The sequence below is a fragment of the Hyla sarda genome, unplaced genomic scaffold (genome assembly GCF_029499605.1).
Source record: "Hyla sarda isolate aHylSar1 unplaced genomic scaffold, aHylSar1.hap1 scaffold_131, whole genome shotgun sequence".
NCBI classification, from domain to species: Eukaryota; Metazoa; Chordata; class Amphibia; order Anura; family Hylidae; genus Hyla; species Hyla sarda.
In genome coordinates, this window is record NW_026607934.1 from 431,339 (window position 1) to 451,788 (window position 20,450).

At 46.0% G+C, this 20,450-nt stretch overlaps 8 non-coding genes and 1 pseudogene across 8 annotated transcripts; all 9 read right to left on the reverse strand.

The window, feature by feature from the left end:
• Positions 1-1,755: 1,755 nt before the first annotated feature.
• Positions 1,756-1,936, reverse strand: LOC130305351 (U2 spliceosomal RNA; annotated as a pseudogene).
• Positions 1,937-4,038: 2,102 nt separating this feature from the next.
• Positions 4,039-4,229, reverse strand: LOC130305251 (U2 spliceosomal RNA). Its single transcript, XR_008854849.1, has one exon. It is a non-coding gene; the product is annotated as a U2 spliceosomal RNA (small nuclear RNA).
• Positions 4,230-6,321: 2,092 nt separating this feature from the next.
• On the reverse strand, positions 6,322-6,512 carry LOC130305252 (U2 spliceosomal RNA). The gene has a single exon (XR_008854850.1). It is a non-coding gene; the product is annotated as a U2 spliceosomal RNA (small nuclear RNA).
• A 2,088-nt stretch (positions 6,513-8,600) lies between these two features.
• Positions 8,601-8,791, reverse strand: LOC130305253 (U2 spliceosomal RNA). Its single transcript, XR_008854851.1, has one exon. It is a non-coding gene; the product is annotated as a U2 spliceosomal RNA (small nuclear RNA).
• A 2,087-nt stretch (positions 8,792-10,878) lies between these two features.
• On the reverse strand, positions 10,879-11,069 carry LOC130305254 (U2 spliceosomal RNA). Its single transcript, XR_008854852.1, has one exon. It is a non-coding gene; the product is annotated as a U2 spliceosomal RNA (small nuclear RNA).
• A 2,089-nt stretch (positions 11,070-13,158) lies between these two features.
• Positions 13,159-13,349, reverse strand: LOC130305255 (U2 spliceosomal RNA). The gene has a single exon (XR_008854853.1). It is a non-coding gene; the product is annotated as a U2 spliceosomal RNA (small nuclear RNA).
• Positions 13,350-15,442: 2,093 nt separating this feature from the next.
• LOC130305256 (U2 spliceosomal RNA) lies at positions 15,443-15,633 on the reverse strand. Its single transcript, XR_008854854.1, has one exon. It is a non-coding gene; the product is annotated as a U2 spliceosomal RNA (small nuclear RNA).
• Positions 15,634-17,733: 2,100 nt separating this feature from the next.
• LOC130305324 (U2 spliceosomal RNA) lies at positions 17,734-17,924 on the reverse strand. The gene has a single exon (XR_008854922.1). It is a non-coding gene; the product is annotated as a U2 spliceosomal RNA (small nuclear RNA).
• Positions 17,925-20,019: 2,095 nt separating this feature from the next.
• On the reverse strand, positions 20,020-20,210 carry LOC130305257 (U2 spliceosomal RNA). Its single transcript, XR_008854855.1, has one exon. It is a non-coding gene; the product is annotated as a U2 spliceosomal RNA (small nuclear RNA).
• Positions 20,211-20,450: the final 240 nt, after the last annotated feature.

Genomic DNA, 20,450 nt, shown 5'->3' on the forward strand with positions numbered 1-20,450 from the left:
CCTTGGCTGTCCCCAAACGGTATCAAACCAACACCCACGGGAAGCTGTAAGCATAGAGGACATGCCTGCACCCCATTGGACTTACCTGTGTGGGTTAAATCCGGGTTATTTGACAACCTATGGCGGTGATGGTTCTGCTCAGGCAGAGCAGTGCTGATGCTCCTCATAAAGCTGTCGCTGCTGTGAAGGTTCTAGGTGACATCACAAATCCCTATGGTTACATACACAACAAAGCTGGGTTGTTGTTGTTTACACTCTGCAAGGCCTGTGGAAGTGAGTGACATCATAGCACTGTAGTTCTGAGGGTTCTAGATGGATGCAACAATCTCCTGTTGCTTCTATGAAGGCCATAATAGACGACATCACCAAACAGCTCCATAGTCACATACACAGCAAAGGAGAGATGTTGTTTACACCTAGTGATGTCAGTGGTATTGAGTGACATCACAGCACAGTGCTAAGGCTCCTGGGCCTGGACACAGCAGCGGCTGCAATATCTCAACGGAGAATACGTTTATATATATGTGTGTGTGTGCGCGTATATATATATATATATATATATATATATATATATATATTTCTCCGCCGAAATCACTTTTAAACCCATTTCCACCTTTTTTTCCCTTCTCTTCCTCTTACTTTTTTTTCACGTTTTTTTACGTTTTTCTCCTTTTCGCCTCTTTTCTGGGCGTATTATTCTTCTTTTTCTTCTTTTTTTTCGTCTAATGCATACCCCATCAGTGCAGCAATGCTTATTCAATACCGCCAGCAGATGGAGACACTGGGGGATAATTTTCTAAGGATTTATACTGATTTTTCCTGTCTGAATTTGTCGCACAGAAAGTTGCAGGCCAAATATGTGTGACATTTCTGCGACTTTAGCTTCTAGAGCATTTTTACAACATTATACATAGGTGCTGAATACATAAAAAGCGACTGTTCAGCGACAGACAAGTCGCATCGGCTGAAAGTAGGCCAGAATGTCAGTCCATGTTGGAGCAGGTTTAGATACAGTCTAAAGTATAGATCTCAAAGTCTGTGCACAGAATTTAGCAAGGGCCTCGCACCTTCTGATGCATCAGGTAGGTGCACAATAGCATAGCCTAACCCTCTGTACTTTGGTCTATATTGATGCGGGACATAGACAGCCAGCTGATGACCAATCCATTAGTGCAATGGATGGCTGGAAGCATTTGTCTTTGCCTTTGCAATACCACAGAAGCAATGCATGGTCAATGTACAGCAATGACACACCTGTGTGAACAGCCAGGAGACCCCCCCCCCCCCCATGTTATGTTACATAGTTACATAGTTAGTACGGTCGAAAAAAGACATATGTCCATCAAGTTCAACCAGGGAATTAAGGGGTAGGGGTGTGGCGCGATATTGGGGAAGGGATGAGATTTTATTTTTATATTTCTTCATAAGCATTAATCTTATTTTGTCAATTAGGAACATTCAGCACCCACCGCTATCAAGGCAGCTGCCTATCATGTCATGCCCTACCTGCACAGGTGTGCTGGCTACTCAAATGATCCAATTAAGGAGGCCATTTAGTCAGCAGCAGCAGAAGTCCTGTGCCTGGACGCTCCAACAGCGGCCAGACACAAGCAGAAGCAGAAGCAGCAGAAGCAGCAGCAGCACCACCTTTTGTTTTTTGGCTGCAGCAGCAGCAAGGCCACAGGGCTGGCTAGCTGGCTAGCCAGCAAGCAGGTAGCAATGAAAGTAGGAATCTTTCTTTTTAACCCTGTAAGGGGGTGGTGCACTGTACCCGAAGATACTGCCATATCGGGTCAATGCATAGGGCGACTTCGAAATCGGCCCCCGTTCTCAAAAATCCATTTAATATATGGTCCCCAGATAGGGGACGTATCAGATATTAAACTGATAAGAACAGATACTACACTTGATCTTAGCCAAAAGGCCGAGAAGCGATAACCGTGAAAGGGGCGGGCCCAACAAGGTGCCCTTCATGGGCACTATCACTGCTTGCTGTCAGGGAGGCTGCCAGACAATTTTCCATGCACACTCTGGGCTGGGGGGCAGTCAACCACCAGTACACACAGCAGAACCTAAACCCATACCATTATTGCTAAGCAGCAAGACAGGGGCCCATTGCACTCCCACGGGGCCTTTTTAAATGCAATCCATAACCCGGATTTGCCAGGAACCCTTCTTACTCCTCCTACTTGCATGTGACACTGGGCTTAGGATCTGCATAGGAAACACACACACAAGCACACACCTACCTTTGTTGCCTGCAGATGCCTCCTTGGCTGTCCCCAAACGGTATCAAACCAACACCCACGGGAAGCTGTAAGCATAGAGGACATGCCTGCACCCCATTGGACTTACCTGTGTGGGTTAAATCCGGGTTATTTGACAACCTATGGCGGTGATGGTTCTGCTCAGGCAGAGCAGTGCTGATGCTCCTCATAAAGCTGTCGCTGCTGTGAAGGTTCTAGGTGACATCACAAATCCCTATGGTTACATACACAACAAAGCTGGGTTGTTGTTGTTTACACTCTGCAAGGCCTGTGGAAGTGAGTGACATCATAGCACTGTAGTTCTGAGGGTTCTAGATGGATGCAACAATCTCCTGTTGCTTCTATGAAGGCCATAATAGACGACATCACCAAACAGCTCCATAGTCACATACACAGCAAAGGAGAGATGTTGTTTACACCTAGTGATGTCAGTGGTATTGAGTGACATCACAGCACAGTGCTAAGGCTCCTGGGCCTGGACACAGCAGCGGCTGCAATATCTCAACGGAGAATACGTTTATATATATGTGTGTGTGTGCGCGTATATATATATATATATATATATATATATATATATATATATATATATTTCTCCGCCAAAATCACTTTTAAACCCATTTCCACCTTTTTTTCCCTTCTCTTCCTCTTACTTTTTTTTCACGTTTTTTTACGTTTTTCTCCTTTTCGCCTCTTTTCTGGGCGTATTATTCTTCTTTTTCTTCTTTTTTTTCGTCTAATGCATACCCCATCAGTGCAGCAATGCTTATTCAATACCGCCAGCAGATGGAGACACTGGGGGATAATTTTCTAAGGATTTATACTGATTTTTCCTGTCTGAATTTGTCGCACAGAAAGTTGCAGGCCAAATATGTGTGACATTTCTGCGACTTTAGCTTCTAGAGCATTTTTACAACATTATACATAGGTGCTGAATACATAAAAAGCGACTGTTCAGCGACAGACAAGTCGCATCGGCTGAAAGTAGGCCAGAATGTCGGTCCATGTTGGAGCAGGTTTAGATACAGTCTAAAGTATAGATCTCAAAGTCTGTGCACAGAATTTAGCAAGGGCCTCGCACCTTCTGATGCATCAGGTAGGTGCACAATAGCATAGCCTAACCCTCTGTACTTTGGTCTATATTGATGCGGGACATAGACAGCCAGCTGATGACCAATCCATTAGTGCAATGGATGGCTGGAAGCATTTGTCTTTGCCTTTGCAATACCACAGAAGCAATGCATGGTCAATGTACAGCAATGACACACCTGTGTGAACAGCCAGGAGACCCCCCCCCCCCCCCCCCCCCCCATGTTATGTTACATAGTTACATAGTTAGTACGGTCGAAAAAAGACATATGTCCATCAAGTTCAACCAGGGAATTAAGGGGTAGGGGTGTGGCGCGATATTGGGGAAGGGATGAGATTTTATATTTCTTCATAAGCATTAATCTTATTTTGTCAATTAGGAACATTCAGCACCCACCCGCTATCAAGGCAGCTGCCTATCATGTCATGCCCTACCTGCACAGGTGTGCTGGCTACTCAAATGATCCAATTAAGGAGGCCATTTAGTCAGCAGCAGCAGAAGTCCTGTGCCTGGACGCTCCAACAGCGGCCAGACACAAGCAGAAGCAGAAGCAGCAGAAGCAGCAGCAGCACCACCTTTTGTTTTTTGGCTGCAGCAGCAGCAAGGCCCACAGGGCTGGCTAGCTGGCTAGCCAGCAAGCAGGTAGCAATGAAAGTAGGAATCTTTCTTTTTAACCCTGTAAGGGGGTGGTGCACTGTACCCGAAGATACTGCCATATCGGGTCAATGCATAGGGCGACGGAAGCAAGCTTCGAAATCGGCCCCCGTTCTCAAAAATCCATTTAATATATGGTCCCCAGATAGGGGACGTATCAGATATTAAACTGATAAGAACAGATACTACACTTGATCTTAGCCAAAAGGCCGAGAAGCGATAACCGTGAAAGGGGCGGGCCCAACAAGGTGCCCTTCATGGGCACTATCACTGCTTGCTGTCAGGGAGGCTGCCAGACAATTTTCCATGCACACTCTGGGCTGGGGGGCAGTCAACCACCAGTACACACAGCAGAACCTAAACCCATACCATTATTGCTAAGCAGCAAGACAGGGGCCCATTGCACTCCCACGGGGCCTTTTTAAATGCAATCCATAACCCGGATTTGCCAGGAACCCTTCTTACTCCTCCTACTTGCATGTGACACTGGGCTTAGGATCTGCATAGGAAACACACACACAAGCACACACCTACCTTTGTTGCCTGCAGATGCCTCCTTGGCTGTCCCCAAACGGTATCAAACCAACACCCACGGGAAGCTGTAAGCATAGAGGACATGCCTGCACCCCATTGGACTTACCTGTGTGGGTTAAATCCGGGTTATTTGACAACCTATGGCGGTGATGGTTCTGCTCAGGCAGAGCAGTGCTGATGCTCCTCATAAAGCTGTCGCTGCTGTGAAGGTTCTAGGTGACATCACAAATCCCTATGGTTACATACACAACAAAGCTGGGTTGTTGTTGTTTACACTCTGCAAGGCCTGTGGAAGTGAGTGACATCATAGCACTGTAGTTCTGAGGGTTCTAGATGGATGCAACAATCTCCTGTTGCTTCTATGAAGGCCATAATAGACGACATCACCAAACAGCTCCATAGTCACATACACAGCAAAGGAGAGATGTTGTTTACACCTAGTGATGTCAGTGGTATTGAGTGACATCACAGCACAGTGCTAAGGCTCCTGGGCCTGGACACAGCAGCGGCTGCAATATCTCAACGGAGAATACGTTTATATATATGTGTGTGTGTGCGCGTATATATATATATATATATATATATATATATATATATATATATATATTCTCCGCCAAAATCACTTTTAAACCCATTTCCACCTTTTTTTCCCTTCTCTTCCTCTTACTTTTTTTTCACGTTTTTTTACGTTTTTCTCCTTTTCGCCTCTTTTCTGGGCGTATTATTCTTCTTTTTCTTCTTTTTTTCGTCTAATGCATACCCCATCAGTGCAGCAATGCTTATTCAATACCGCCAGCAGATGGAGACACTGGGGGATAATTTTCTAAGGATTTATACTGATTTTTCCTGTCTGAATTTGTCGCACAGAAAGTTGCAGGCCAAATATGTGTGACATTTCTGCGACTTTAGCTTCTAGAGCATTTTTCAACATTATACATAGGTGCTGAATACATAAAAAGCGACTGTTCAGCGACAGACAAGTCACATCGGCTGAAAGTAGGCCAGAATGTCAGTCCATGTTGGAGCAGGTTTAGATACAGTCTAAAGTATAGATCTCAAAGTCTGTGCACAGAATTTAGCAAGGGCCTCGCACCTTCTGATGCATCAGGTAGGTGCACAATAGCATAGCCTAACCCTCTGTACTTTGGTCTATATTGATGCGGGACATAGACAGCCAGCTGATGACCAATCCATTAGTGCAATGGATGGCTGGAAGCATTTGTCTTTGCCTTTGCAATACCACAGAAGCAATGCATGGTCAATGTACAGCAATGACACACCTGTGTGAACAGCCAGGAGACCCCCCCCCCCCCCCCATGTTATGTTACATAGTTACATAGTTAGTAAGGTCGAAAAAAGACATATGTCCATCAAGTTCAACCAGGGAATTAAGGGGTAGGGGTGTGGCGCGATATTGGGGAAGGGATGAGATTTTATATTTCTTCATAAGCATTAATCTTATTTTGTCAATTAGGAACATTCAGCACCCACCCGCTATCAAGGCAGCTGCCTATCATGTCATGCCCTACCTGCACAGGTGTGCTGGCTACTCAAATGATCCAATTAAGGAGGCCATTTAGTCAGCAGCAGCAGAAGTCCTGTGCCTGGACGCTCCAACAGCGGCCAGACACAAGCAGAAGCAGAAGCAGCAGAAGCAGCAGCAGCACCACCTTTTGTTTTTTGGCTGCAGCAGCAGCAAGGCCCACAGGGCTGGCTAGCTGGCTAGCCAGCAAGCAGGTAGCAATGAAAGTAGGAATCTTTCTTTTTAACCCTGTAAGGGGGTGGTGCACTGTACCCGAAGATACTGCCATATCGGGTCAATGCATAGGGCGACGGAAGCAAGCTTCGAAATCGGCCCCCGTTCTCAAAAATCCATTTAATATATGGTCCCCAGATAGGGGACGTATCAGATATTAAACTGATAAGAACAGATACTACACTTGATCTTAGCCAAAAGGCCGAGAAGCGATAACCGTGAAAGGGGCGGGCCCAACAAGGTGCCCTTCATGGGCACTATCACTGCTTGCTGTCAGGGAGGCTGCCAGACAATTTTCCATGCACACTCTGGGCTGGGGGGCAGTCAACCACCAGTACACACAGCAGAACCTAAACCCATACCATTATTGCTAAGCAGCAAGACAGGGGCCCATTGCACTCCCACGGGGCCTTTTTAAATGCAATCCATAACCCGGATTTGCCAGGAACCCTTCTTACTCCTCCTACTTGCATGTGACACTGGGCTTAGGATCTGCATAGGAAACACACACACAAGCACACACCTACCTTTGTTGCCTGCAGATGCCTCCTTGGCTGTCCCCAAACGGTATCAAACCAACACCCACGGGAAGCTGTAAGCATAGAGGACATGCCTGCACCCCATTGGACTTACCTGTGTGGGTTAAATCCGGGTTATTTGACAACCTATGGCGGTGATGGTTCTGCTCAGGCAGAGCAGTGCTGATGCTCCTCATAAAGCTGTCGCTGCTGTGAAGGTTCTAGGTGACATCACAAATCCCTATGGTTACATACACAACAAAGCTGGGTTGTTGTTGTTTACACTCTGCAAGGCCTGTGGAAGTGAGTGACATCATAGCACTGTAGTTCTGAGGGTTCTAGATGGATGCAACAATCTCCTGTTGCTTCTATGAAGGCCATAATAGACGACATCACCAAACAGCTCCATAGTCACATACACAGCAAAGGAGAGATGTTGTTTACACCTAGTGATGTCAGTGGTATTGAGTGACATCACAGCACAGTGCTAAGGCTCCTGGGCCTGGACACAGCAGCGGCTGCAATATCTCAACGGAGAATACGTTTATATATATGTGTGTGTGTGCGCGTATATATATATATATATATATATATATATATATATATATATATTTCTCCGCCGAAATCACTTTTAAACCCATTTCCACCTTTTTTTCCCTTCTCTTCCTCTTACTTTTTTTTCACGTTTTTTTACGTTTTTCTCCTTTTCGCCTCTTTTCTGGGCGTATTATTCTTCTTTTTCTTCTTTTTTTCGTCTAATGCATACCCCATCAGTGCAGCAATGCTTATTCAATACCGCCAGCAGATGGAGACACTGGGGGATAATTTTCTAAGGATTTATACTGATTTTTCCTGTCTGAATTTGTCGCACAGAAAGTTGCAGGCCAAATATGTGTGACATTTCTGCGACTTTAGCTTCTAGAGCATTTTTCAACATTATACATAGGTGCTGAATACATAAAAAGCGACTGTTCAGCGACAGACAAGTCGCATCGGCTGAAAGTAGGCCAGAATGTCAGTCCATGTTGGAGCAGGTTTAGATACAGTCTAAAGTATAGATCTCAAAGTCTGTGCACAAAATTTAGCAAGGGCCTCGCACCTTCTGATGCATCAGGTAGGTGCACAATAGCATAGCCTAACCCTCTGTACTTTGGTCTATATTGATGCGGGACATAGACAGCCAGCTGATGACCAATCCATTAGTGCAATGGATGGCTGGAAGCATTTGTCTTTGCCTTTGCAATACCACAGAAGCAATGCATGGTCAATGTACAGCAATGACACACCTGTGTGAACAGCCAGGAGACCCCCCCCCCCCCCCATGTTATGTTACATAGTTACATAGTTAGTACGGTCGAAAAAAGACATATGTCCATCAAGTTCAACCAGGGAATTAAGGGGTAGGGGTGTGGCGCGATATTGGGGAAGGGATGACATTTTATATTTCTTCATAAGCATTAATCTTATTTTGTCAATTAGGAACATTCAGCACCCACCCGCTATCAAGGCAGCTGCCTATCATGTCATGCCCTACCTGCACAGGTGTGCTGGCTACTCAAATGATCCAATTAAGGAGGCCATTTAGTCAGCAGCAGCAGAAGTCCTGTGCCTGGACGCTCCAACAGCGGCCAGACACAAGCAGAAGCAGAAGCAGCAGAAGCAGCAGCAGCACCACCTTTTGTTTTTTGGCTGCAGCAGCAGCAAGGCCCACAGGGCTGGCTAGCTGGCTAGCCAGCAAGCAGGTAGCAATGAAAGTAGGAATCTTTCTTTTTAACCCTGTAAGGGGGTGGTGCACTGTACCCGAAGATACTGCCATATCGGGTCAATGCATAGGGCGACGGAAGCAAGCTTCGAAATCGGCCCCCGTTCTCAAAAATCCATTTAATATATGGTCCCCAGATAGGGGACGTATCAGATATTAAACTGATAAGAACAGATACTACACTTGATCTTAGCCAAAAGGCCGAGAAGCGATAACCGTGAAAGGGGCGGGCCCAACAAGGTGCCCTTCATGGGCACTATCACTGCTTGCTGTCAGGGAGGCTGCCAGACAATTTTCCATGCACACTCTGGGCTGGGGGGCAGTCAACCACCAGTACACACAGCAGAACCTAAACCCATACCATTATTGCTAAGCAGCAAGACAGGGGCCCATTGCACTCCCACGGGGCCTTTTTAAATGCAATCCATAACCCGGATTTGCCAGGAACCCTTCTTACTCCTCCTACTTGCATGTGACACTGGGCTTAGGATCTGCATAGGAAACACACACACAAGCACACACCTACCTTTGTTGCCTGCAGATGCCTCCTTGGCTGTCCCCAAACGGTATCAAACCAACACCCACGGGAAGCTGTAAGCATAGAGGACATGCCTGCACCCCATTGGACTTACCTGTGTGGGTTAAATCCGGGTTATTTGACAACCTATGGCGGTGATGGTTCTGCTCAGGCAGAGCAGTGCTGATGCTCCTCATAAAGCTGTCGCTGCTGTGAAGGTTCTAGGTGACATCACAAATCCCTATGGTTACATACACAACAAAGCTGGGTTGTTGTTGTTTACACTCTGCAAGGCCTGTGGAAGTGAGTGACATCATAGCACTGTAGTTCTGAGGGTTCTAGATGGATGCAACAATCTCCTGTTGCTTCTATGAAGGCCATAATAGACGACATCACCAAACAGCTCCATAGTCACATACACAGCAAAGGAGAGATGTTGTTTACACCTAGTGATGTCAGTGGTATTGAGTGACATCACAGCACAGTGCTAAGGCTCCTGGGCCTGGACACAGCAGCGGCTGCAATATCTCAACGGAGAATACGTTTATATATATGTGTGTGTGTGCGCGTATATATATATATATATATATATATATATATATATATATATATTTCTCCGCCGAAATCACTTTTAAACCCATTTCCACCTTTTTTTCCCTTCTCTTCCTCTTACTTTTTTTTCACGTTTTTTTACGTTTTTCTCCTTTTCGCCTCTTTTCTGGGCGTATTATTCTTCTTTTTCTTCTTTTTTTTCGTCTAATGCATACCCCATCAGTGCAGCAATGCTTATTCAATACCGCCAGCAGATGGAGACACTGGGGGATAATTTTCTAAGGATTTATACTGATTTTTCCTGTCTGAATTTGTCGCACAGAAAGTTGCAGGCCAAATATGTGTGACATTTCTGCGACTTTAGCTTCTAGAGCATTTTTACAACATTATACATAGGTGCTGAATACATAAAAAGCGACTGTTCAGCGACAGACAAGTCGCATCGGCTGAAAGTAGGCCAGAATGTCAGTCCATGTTGGAGCAGGTTTAGATACAGTCTAAAGTATAGATCTCAAAGTCTGTGCACAGAATTTAGCAAGGGCCTCGCACCTTCTGATGCATCAGGTAGGTGCACAATAGCATAGCCTAACCCTCTGTACTTTGGTCTATATTGATGCGGGACATAGACAGCCAGCTGATGACCAATCCATTAGTGCAATGGATGGCTGGAAGCATTTGTCTTTGCCTTTGCAATACCACAGAAGCAATGCATGGTCAATGTACAGCAATGACACACCTGTGTGAACAGCCAGGAGACCCCCCCCCCCCATGTTATGTTACATAGTTACATAGTTAGTACGGTCGAAAAAAGACATATGTCCATCAAGTTCAACCAGGGAATTAAGGGGTAGGGGTGTGGCGCGATATTGGGGAAGGGATGAGATTTTATATTTCTTCATAAGCATTAATCTTATTTTGTCAATTAGGAACATTCAGCACCCACCCGCTATCAAGGCAGCTGCCTATCATGTCATGCCCTACCTGCACAGGTGTGCTGGCTACTCAAATGATCCAATTAAGGAGGCCATTTAGTCAGCAGCAGCAGAAGTCCTGTGCCTGGACGCTCCAACAGCGGCCAGACACAAGCAGAAGCAGAAGCAGCAGAAGCAGCAGCAGCACCACCTTTTGTTTTTTGGCTGCAGCAGCAGCAAGGCCCACAGGGCTGGCTAGCTGGCTAGCCAGTAAGCAGGTAGCAATGAAAGTAGGAATCTTTCTTTTTAACCCTGTAAGGGGGTGGTGCACTGTACCCGAAGATACTGCCATATCGGGTCAATGCATAGGGCGACGGAAGCAAGCTTCGAAATCGGCCCCCGTTCTCAAAAATCCATTTAATATATGGTCCCCAGATAGGGGACGTATCAGATATTAAACTGATAAGAACAGATACTACACTTGATCTTAGCCAAAAGGCCGAGAAGCGATAACCGTGAAAGGGGCGGGCCCAACAAGGTGCCCTTCATGGGCACTATCACTGCTTGCTGTCAGGGAGGCTGCCAGACAATTTTCCATGCACACTCTGGGCTGGGGGGCAGTCAACCACCAGTACACACAGCAGAACCTAAACCCATACCATTATTGCTAAGCAGCAAGACAGGGGCCCATTGCACTCCCACGGGGCCTTTTTAAATGCAATCCATAACCCGGATTTGCCAGGAACCCTTCTTACTCCTCCTACTTGCATGTGACACTGGGCTTAGGATCTGCATAGGAAACACACACACAAGCACACACCTACCTTTGTTGCCTGCAGATGCCTCCTTGGCTGTCCCCAAACGGTATCAAACCAACACCCACGGGAAGCTGTAAGCATAGAGGACATGCCTGCACCCCATTGGACTTACCTGTGTGGGTTAAATCCGGGTTATTTGACAACCTATGGCGGTGATGGTTCTGCTCAGGCAGAGCAGTGCTGATGCTCCTCATAAAGCTGTCGCTGCTGTGAAGGTTCTAGGTGACATCACAAATCCCTATGGTTACATACACAACAAAGCTGGGTTGTTGTTGTTTACACTCTGCAAGGCCTGTGGAAGTGAGTGACATCATAGCACTGTAGTTCTGAGGGTTCTAGATGGATGCAACAATCTCCTGTTGCTTCTATGAAGGCCATAATAGACGACATCACCAAACAGCTCCATAGTCACATACACAGCAAAGGAGAGATGTTGTTTACACCTAGTGATGTCAGTGGTATTGAGTGACATCACAGCACAGTGCTAAGGCTCCTGGGCCTGGACACAGCAGCGGCTGCAATATCTCAACGGAGAATACGTTTATATATATGTGTGTGTGTGCGCGTATATATATATATATATATATATATATATATATATATATATATATATTTCTCCGCCGAAATCACTTTTAAACCCATTTCCACCTTTTTTTCCCTTCTCTTCCTCTTACTTTTTTTTCACGTTTTTTTACGTTTTTCTCCTTTTCGCCTCTTTTCTGGGCGTATTATTCTTCTTTTTCTTCTTTTTTTTCGTCTAATGCATACCCCATCAGTGCAGCAATGCTTATTCAATACCGCCAGCAGATGGAGACACTGGGGGATAATTTTCTAAGGATTTATACTGATTTTTCCTGTCTGAATTTGTCGCACAGAAAGTTGCAGGCCAAATATGTGTGACATTTCTGCGACTTTAGCTTCTAGAGCATTTTTACAACATTATACATAGGTGCTGAATACATAAAAAGCGACTGTTCAGCGACAGACAAGTCGCATCGGCTGAAAGTAGGCCAGAATGTCAGTCCATGTTGGAGCAGGTTTAGATACAGTCTAAAGTATAGATCTCAAAGTCTGTGCACAGAATTTAGCAAGGGCCTCGCACCTTCTGATGCATCAGGTAGGTGCACAATAGCATAGCCTAACCCTCTGTACTTTGGTCTATATTGATGCGGGACATAGACAGCCAGCTGATGACCAATCCATTAGTGCAATGGATGGCTGGAAGCATTTGTCTTTGCCTTTGCAATACCACAGAAGCAATGCATGGTCAATGTACAGCAATGACACACCTGTGTGAACAGCCAGGAGACCCCCCCCCCATGTTATGTTACATAGTTACATAGTTAGTACGGTCGAAAAAAGACATATGTCCATCAAGTTCAACCAGGGAATTAAGGGGTAGGGGTGTGGCGCGATATTGGGGAAGGGATGAGATTTTATATTTCTTCATAAGCATTAATCTTATTTTGTCAATTAGGAACATTCAGCACCCACCCGCTATCAAGGCAGCTGCCTATCATGTCATGCCCTACCTGCACAGGTGTGCTGGCTACTCAAATGATCCAATTAAGGAGGCCATTTAGTCAGCAGCAGCAGAAGTCCTGTGCCTGGACGCTCCAACAGCGGCCAGACACAAGCAGAAGCAGAAGCAGCAGAAGCAGCAGCAGCACCACCTTTTGTTTTTTGGCTGTAGCAGCAGCAAGGCCCACAGGGCTGGCTAGCTGGCTAGCCAGCAAGCAGGTAGCAATGAAAGTAGGAATCTTTCTTTTTAACCCTGTAAGGGGGTGGTGCACTGTACCCGAAGATACTGCCATATCGGGTCAATGCATAGGGCGACGGAAGCAAGCTTCGAAATCGGCCCCCGTTCTCAAAAATCCATTTAATATATGGTCCCCAGATAGGGGACGTATCAGATATTAAACTGATAAGAACAGATACTACACTTGATCTTAGCCAAAAGGCCGAGAAGCGATAACCGTGAAAGGGGCGGGCCCAACAAGGTCCCCTTCATGGGCACTATCACTGCTTGCTGTCAGGGAGGCTGCCAGACAATTTTCCATGCACACTCTGGGCTGGGGGGCAGTCAACCACCAGTACACACAGCAGAACCTAAACCCATACCATTATTGCTAAGCAGCAAGACAGGGGCCCATTGCACTCCCACGGGGCCTTTTTAAATGCAATCCATAACCCGGATTTGCCAGGAACCCTTCTTACTCCTCCTACTTGCATGTGACACTGGGCTTAGGATCTGCATAGGAAACACACACACAAGCACACACCTACCTTTGTTGCCTGCAGATGCCTCCTTGGCTGTCCCCAAACGGTATCAAACCAACACCCACGGGAAGCTGTAAGCATAGAGGACATGCCTGCACCCCATTGGACTTACCTGTGTGGGTTAAATCCGGGTTATTTGACAACCTATGGCGGTGATGGTTCTGCTCAGGCAGAGCAGTGCTGATGCTCCTCATAAAGCTGTCGCTGCTGTGAAGGTTCTAGGTGACATCACAAATCCCTATGGTTACATACACAACAAAGCTGGGTTGTTGTTGTTTACACTCTGCAAGGCCTGTGGAAGTGAGTGACATCATAGCACTGTAGTTCTGAGGGTTCTAGATGGATGCAACAATCTCCTGTTGCTTCTATGAAGGCCATAATAGACGACATCACCAAACAGCTCCATAGTCACATACACAGCAAAGGAGAGATGTTGTTTACACCTAGTGATGTCAGTGGTATTGAGTGACATCACAGCACAGTGCTAAGGCTCCTGGGCCTGTACACAGCAGCGGCTGCAATATCTCAACGGAGAATACGTTTATATATATGTGTGTGTGTGCGCGTATATATATATATATATATATATATATATATATATATATATATATTTCTCCGCCGAAATCACTTTTAAACCCATTTCCACCTTTTTTTCCCTTCTCTTCCTCTTACTTTTTTTTCACGTTTTTTTACGTTTTTCTCCTTTTCGCCTCTTTTCTGGGCGTATTATTCTTCTTTTTCTTCTTTTTTTTCGTCTAATGCATACCCCATCAGTGCAGCAATGCTTATTCAATACCGCCAGCAGATGGAGACACTGGGGGATAATTTTCTAAGGATTTAAACTGATTTTTCCTGTCTGAATTTGTCGCACAGAAAGTTGCAGGCCAAATATGTGTGACATTTCTGCGACTTTAGCTTCTAGAGCATTTTTACAACATTATACATAGGTGCTGAATACATAAAAAGCGACTGTTCAGCGACAGACAAGTCGCATCGGCTGAAAGTAGGCCAGAATGTCAGTCCATGTTGGAGCAGGTTTAGATACAGTCTAAAGTATAGATCTCAAAGTCTGTGCACAGAATTTAGCAAGGGCCTCGCACCTTCTGATGCATCAGGTAGGTGCACAATAGCATAGCCTAACCCTCTGTACTTTGGTCTATATTGATGCGGGACATAGACAGCCAGCTGATGACCAATCCATTAGTGCAATGGATGGCTGGAAGCATTTGTCTTTGCCTTTGCAATACCACAGAAGCAATGCATGGTCAATGTACAGCAATGACACACCTGTGTGAACAGCCAGGAGACCCCCCCCCCCCCCCCATGTTATGTTACATAGTTACATAGTTAGTACGGTCGAAAAAAGACATATGTCCATCAAGTTCAACCAGGGAATTAAGGGGTAGGGGTGTGGCGCGATATTGGGGAAGGGATGAGATTTTATATTTCTTCATAAGCATTAATCTTATTTTGTCAATTAGGAACATTCAGCACCCACCCGCTATCAAGGCAGCTGCCTATCATGTCATGCCCTACCTGCACAGGTGTGCTGGCTACTCAAATGATCCAATTAAGGAGGCCATTTAGTCAGCAGCAGCAGAAGTCCTGTGCCTGGACGCTCCAACAGCGGCCAGACACAAGCAGAAGCAGAAGCAGCAGAAGCAGCAGCAGCACCACCTTTTGTTTTTTGGCTGCAGCAGCAGCAAGGCCCACAGGGCTGGCTAGCTGGCTAGCCAGCAAGCAGGTAGCAATGAAAGTAGGAATCTTTCTTTTTAACCCTGTAAGGGGGTGGTGCACTGTACCCGAAGATACTGCCATATCGGGTCAATGCATAGGGCGACGGAAGCAAGCTTCGAAATCGGCCCCCGTTCTCAAAAATCCATTTAATATATGGTCCCCAGATAGGGGACGTATCAGATATTAAACTGATAAGAACAGATACTACACTTGATCTTAGCCAAAAGGCCGAGAAGCGATAACCGTGAAAGGGGCGGGCCCAACAAGGTGCCCTTCATGGGCACTATCACTGCTTGCTGTCAGGGAGGCTGCCAGACAATTTTCCATGCACACTCTGGGCTGGGGGGCAGTCAACCACCAGTACACACAGCAGAACCTAAACCCATACCATTATTGCTAAGCAGCAAGACAGGGGCCCATTGCACTCCCACGGGGCCTTTTTAAATGCAATCCATAACCCGGATTTGCCAGGAACCCTTCTTACTCCTCCTACTTGCATGTGACACTGGGCTTAGGATCTGCATAGGAAACACACACACAAGCACACACCTACCTTTGTTGCCTGCAGATGCCTCCTTGGCTGTCCCCAAACGGTATCAAACCAACACCCACGGGAAGCTGTAAGCATAGAGGACATGCCTGCACCCCATTGGACTTACCTGTGTGGGTTAAATCCGGGTTATTTGACAACCTATGGCGGTGATGGTTCTGCTCAGGCAGAGCAGTGCTGATGCTCCTCATAAAGCTGTCGCTGCTGTGAAGGTTCTAGGTGACATCACAAATCCCTATGGTTACATACACAACAAAGCTGGGTTGTTGTTGTTTACACTCTGCAAGGCCTGTGGAAGTGAGTGACATCATAGCACTGTAGTTCTGAGGGTTCTAGATGGATGCAACAATCTCCTGTTGCTTCTATGAAGGCCATAATAGACGACATCACCAAACAGCTCCATAGTCACATACACAGCAAAGGAGAGATGTTGTTTACACCTAGTGATGTCAGTGGTATTGAGTGACATCACAGCACAGTGCTAAGGCTCCTGGGCCTGGACACAGCAGCGGCTGCAATATCTCAACGGAGAATACGTTTATATATATGTGTGTGTGTGCGCGTATATATATATATATATATATATATATATATATATATATATATATATATTTCTCCGCCGAAATCACTTTTAAACCCATTTCCACCTTTTTTTCCCTTCTCTTCCTCTTACTTTTTTTTCACGTTTTTTTACGTTTTTCTCCTTTTCGCCTCTTTTCTGGGCGTATTATTCTTCTTTTTCTTCTTTTTTTTCGTCTAATGCATACCCCATCAGTGCAGCAATGCTTATTCAATACCGCCAGCAGATGGAGACACTGGGGGATAATTTTCTAAGGATTTAAACTGATTTTTCCTGTCTGAATTTGTCGCACAGAAAGTTGCAGGCCAAATATGTGTGACATTTCTGCGACTTTAGCTTCTAGAGCATTTTTACAACATTATACATAGGTGCTGAATACATAAAAAGCGACTGTTCAGCGACAGACAAGTCGCATCGGCTGAAAGTAGGCCAGAATGTCAGTCCATGTTGGAGCAGGTTTAGATACAGTCTAAAGTATAGATCTCAAAGTCTGTGCACAGAATTTAGCAAGGGCCTCGCACCTTCTGATGCATCAGGTAGGTGCACAATAGCATAGCCTAACCCTCTGTACTTTGGTCTATATTGATGCGGGACATAGACAGCCAGCTGATGACCAATCCATTAGTGCAATGGATGGATGGAAGCATTTGTCTTTGCCTTTGCAATACCACAGAAGCAATGCATGGTCAATGTACAGCAATGACACACCTGTGTGAACAGCCAGGAGACCCCCCCCCCCCCCCCCCCATGTTATGTTACATAGTTACATAGTTAGTACGGTCGAAAAAAGACATATGTCCATCAAGTTCAACCAGGGAATTAAGGGGTAGGGGTGTGGCGCGATATTGGGGAAGGGATGAGATTTTATATTTCTTCATAAGCATTAATCTTATTTTGTCAATTAGGAACATTCAGCACCCACCCGCTATCAAGGCAGCTGCCTATCATGTCATGCCCTACCTGCACAGGTGTGCTGGCTACTCAAATGATCCAATTAAGGAGGCCATTTAGTCAGCAGCAGCAGAAGTCCTGTGCCTGGACGCTCCAACAGCGGCCAGACACAAGCAGAAGCAGAAGCAGCAGAAGCAGCAGCAGCACCACCTTTTGTTTTTTGGCTGCAGCAGCAGCAAGGCCCACAGGGCTGGCTAGCTGGCTAGCCAGCAAGCAGGTAGCAATGAAAGTAGGAATCTTTCTTTTTAACCCTGTAAGGGGGTGGTGCACTGTACCCGAAGATACTGCCATATCGAGTCAATGCATAGGGCGACGGAAGCAAGCTTCGAAATCGGCCCCCGTTCTCAAAAATCCATTTAATATATGGTCCCCAGATAGGGGACGTATCAGATATTAAACTGATAAGAACAGATACTACACTTGATCTTAGCCAAAAGGCCGAGAAGCGATAACCGTGAAAGGGGCGGGCCCAACAAGGTGCCCTTCATGGGCACTATCACTGCTTGCTGTCAGGGAGGCTGCCAGACAATTTTCCATGCACACTCTGGGCTGGGGGGCAGTCAACCACCAGTACACACAGCAGAACCTAAACCCATACCATTATTGCTAAGCAGCAAGACAGGGGCCCATTGCACTCCCACGGGGCCTTTTTAAATGCAATCCATAACCCGGATTTGCCAGGAACCCTTCTTACTCCTCCTACTTGCATGTGACACTGGGCTTAGGATCTGCATAGGAAACACACACACAAGCACACACCTACCTTTGTTGCCTGCAGATGCCTCCTTGGCTGTCCCCAAACGGTATCAAACCAACACCCACGGGAAGCTGTAAGCATAGAGGACATGCCTGCACCCCATTGGACTTACCTGTGTGGGTTAAATCCGGGTTATTTGACAACCTATGGCGGTGATGGTTCTGCTCAGGCAGAGCAGTGCTGATGCTCCTCATAAAGCTGTCGCTGCTGTGAAGGTTCTAGGTGACATCACAAATCCCTATGGTTACATACACAACAAAGCTGGGTTGTTGTTGTTTACACTCTGCAAGGCCTGTGGAAGTGAGTGACATCATAGCACTGTAGTTCTGAGGGTTCTAGATGGATGCAACAATCTCCTGTTGCTTCTATGAAGGCCGTAATAGACGACATCACCAAACAGCTCCATAGTCACATACACAGCAAAGGAGAGATGTTGTTTACACCTAGTGATGTCAGTGGTATTGAGTGACATCACAGCACAGTGCTAAGGCTCCTGGGCCTGGACACAGCAGCGGCTGCAATATCTCAACGGAGAATACGTTTATATATATGTGTGTGTGTGCGCGTATATATATATATATATATATATATATATATATATATATATATATATTTCTCCGCCGAAATCACTTTTAAACCCATTTCCACCTTTTTTTCCCTTCTCTTCCTCTTACTTTTTTTTCACGTTTTTTTACGTTTTTCTCCTTTTCGCCTCTTTTCTGGGCGTATTATTCTTCTTTTTCTTCTTTTTTTTCGTCTAATGCATACCCCATCAGTGCAGCAATGCTTATTCAATACCGCCAGCAGATGGAGACACTGGGGGATAATTTTCTAAGGATTTATACTGATTTTTCCTGTCTGAATTTGTCGCACAGAAAGTTGCAGGCCAAATATGTGTGACATTTCTGCGACTTTAGCTTCTAGAGCATTTTTACAACATTATACATAGGTGCTGAATACATAAAAAGCGACTGTTCAGCGACAGACAAGTCGCATCGGCTGAAAGTAGGCCAGAATGTCAGTCCATGTTGGAGCAGGTTTAGATACAGTCTAAAGTATAGATCTCAAAGTCTGTGCACAGAATTTAGCAAGGGCCTCGCACCTTCTGATGCATCAGGTAGGTGCACAATAGCATAGCCTAACCCTCTGTACTTTGGTCTATATTGATGCGGGACATAGACAGCCAGCTGATGACCAATCCATTAGTGCAATGGATGGCTGGAAGCATTTGTCTTTGCCTTTGCAATACCACAGAAGCAATGCATGGTCAATGTACAGCAATGACACACCTGTGTGAACAGCCAGGAGACCCCCCCCCCCCCCCCATGTTATGTTACATAGTTACATAGTTAGTACGGTCGAAAAAAGACATATGTCCATCAAGTTCAACCAGGGAATTAAGGGGTAGGGGTGTGGCGCGATATTGGGGAAGGGATGAGATTTTATATTTCTTCATAAGCATTAATCTTATTTTGTCAATTAGGAACATTCAGCACCCACCCGCTATCAAGGCAGCTGCCTATCATGTCATGCCCTACCTGCACAGGTGTGCTGGCTACTCAAATGATCCAATTAAGGAGGCCATTTAGTCAGCAGCAGCAGAAGTCCTGTGCCTGGACGCTCCAACAGCGGCCAGACACAAGCAGAAGCAGAAGCAGCAGAAGCAGCAGCAGCACCACCTTTTGTTTTTTGGCTGCAGCAGCAGCAAGGCCCACAGGGCTGGCTAGCTGGCTAGCCAGCAAGCAGGTAGCAATGAAAGTAGGAATCTTTCTTTTTAACCCTGTAAGGGGGTGGTGCACTGTACCCGAAGATACTGCCATATCGGGTCAATGCATAGGGCGACGGAAGCAAGCTTCGAAATCGGCCCCCGTTCTCAAAAATCCATTTAATATATGGTCCCCAGATAGGGGACGTATCAGATATTAAACTGATAAGAACAGATACTACACTTGATCTTAGCCAAAAGGCCGAGAAGCGATAACCGTGAAAGGGGCGGGCCCAACAAGGTGCCCTTCATGGGCACTATCACTGCTTGCTGTCAGGGAGGCTGCCAGACAATTTTCCATGCACACTCTGGGCTGGGGGGCAGTCAACCACCAGTACACACAGCAGAACCTAAACCCATACCATTATTGCTAAGCAGCAAGACAGGGGCCCATTGCACTCCCACGGGGCCTTTTTAAATGCAATCCATAACCCGGATTTGCCAGGAACCCTTC